Here is a 2,076-nt window from a genome sequence, read left to right on the forward strand (position 1 = left end):
TCTCTCTTATTCTTTGGTTCACTCACTCTGAAGGAAGTCAGCTGCCATGTAGTGAACTGCCCTATGGAGAGGCCCATGTAACCACACATGAATACATTTGGAAGTGGTTTCTTCCCCAGTTGAGATTTCACATGAGACTGCAGCCCTGGCCAGTGGCTTGACTGCAGCCTCAGGGAGACCTTCAGCCTTTCAAAAATAGGAAATTATTGCAACACATATTGAGAGGTAAAGGCCTTTCTGAATTAGGGGTAGATAGACACACAGCTTATAGCTTCAGAATACAAAAATAAACACAAACTGTCAGGGAGGAGCATCCTTTCCCTTTGAAGCCCTACTGTGCGACCTCAACCGCCTCTGGTGGGTGTAGTGGCATGGAGCCCAGTACCTCCCATCCCTGCTCTTTTGCTCATGAAGGTATGACTTGGTGAGAGGAAGGGACTTCTTCCTGGGGCTCACAATGGCCAGAGAAGTTTCTGTGGCATGCCTGCACTACCTGCTCGCTAGTCTCGATCCGCACTTTTGGTTAATGTCCCTCAGTTTCTGTTTGAATGAGGGCTACCAAATAATGCTTTGACTTTAACTGCAGAAATAAGCATAGAGGAAGTGGTCATCCTCACTTGCTTTCCTGGGGTTCATCTAGTCATGTTTGTTGTTAGCTATTCCCATATCATTGTGGGATGTTAGGATATTGAAGAACTGTGAAAGAAACCTATGGCTTCTTTCGTGGTACTATGGAAATTTGCTTGTTATTTTCTGTGCAGAACTGGCTTGTGGCATTTGGACATGTGAACAGGAACTTATGGTTCCCATACAGTGGTCAGATATGGTCACTTTGAAAGCCAGAATGACAAATTATGGCTTACCTAGATGCCACTGGCTTATTCATGCCTATAATCTTTTTCAGTGAAAGTTTCAGTGCTGTGTAGTGGTGTGTTTCACTGACTAGTTGGAAATGACAGAGATGGATTAGCCCCTAGATTCCTGCCATGTTAGAGAGTTCCCAGGATATTCCAAACAAACCTACTGGGAATATCTCAGTGATCAAGAGGATTGTGGGAAGAAAATGTATTCCTTTTTGAAAGGAACCAAACAACTTCAGGTGCTAAGGTTTCTGGAAATCTCCATTAGAGTGACACAAATCCTGGCTATGATTCTCAGCATTTCTTGGCTCTGGGTTCTGTATTATGATAGAAAGGAGTCTGGGATAGAAAAAATGATGTCCCTGAAGAATGACACCCCTTAGCTCCTCATGTCACTTAGTATAACTGTTGAAATCAAGCCTGTTGAGGATCTTTGAACATATTCCGTAACAGACAGCTTTAATACACACTTTGAAATAGAATATCAAAAGGAATGTCAAAGAAGGAAACCACAAACTTGTTTTACTGAACTTGTGAATTTTTGAGTAAACACTTAATCTGTTTCAGAAATCTGTAGAAATAAAAATGTTGCCATAAAAGAATGCCTAGGCATAGAATTTTCTACCCTTTAAAATGAAGAGGAAAATTTTCTGTTGTAAGGCATCACCTGGACAATAATTGATGTCCTTTGTAATGCTGAAGACAGATCTTATACCCACTTTATAGACTATGTTAAGATTTTTACTGAACAGAGTTATGTTTTGAGGTGGTGTGGTTTCATCAGTGTTTCTGCATCCACATAAAGAAGCCACATGTGGTAGGTAGGATTGGAGTTATAGTAAATGTTGATTTACTTCCATCAGCTAGTATATAAAGTCCCACTTATCTGCTAACATAGGAATGTAGACAGTGATAATGACTTTGTTTTGAGATGACTATTTTATTTTATTTTATTTTTTGAGTTGGAGTCTCATTCTGTCACCCAGACGGGAGTGCAGTGGCATGTTCCTGGCCACCACAGCCTCGACCTGCTGGGCTCCCGTGATCCTTCCGCCTCAGCCTTCCAAGTAGCTGGAACTACAGGCACACGCTACCACGCCCGGCTAATTTTTGATTTATTGTAGAGATGAGGTGTCGCCAAGTTGCCGAGGCCGGTCTCGAACCCATGGGCTCAGGTAATCCACTCACCTCAGCCTCTCAAAGCATGGGATCACAG

General features: G+C 42.4%; 1 pseudogene; it reads left to right on the forward strand.

Moving 5' to 3' along the window:
• Positions 1-457: 457 nt before the first annotated feature.
• On the forward strand, positions 458-1,405 carry LOC103258315 (annotated as a pseudogene).
• The last annotated feature ends 671 nt before the right edge of the window (positions 1,406-2,076 follow it).

This window comes from Carlito syrichta, unplaced genomic scaffold, assembly GCF_000164805.1.
Source record: "Carlito syrichta isolate Samal-C Ts95f unplaced genomic scaffold, Tarsius_syrichta-2.0.1 Scaffold302066, whole genome shotgun sequence".
Lineage (NCBI taxonomy): Eukaryota > Metazoa > Chordata > Mammalia > Primates > Tarsiidae > Carlito > Carlito syrichta.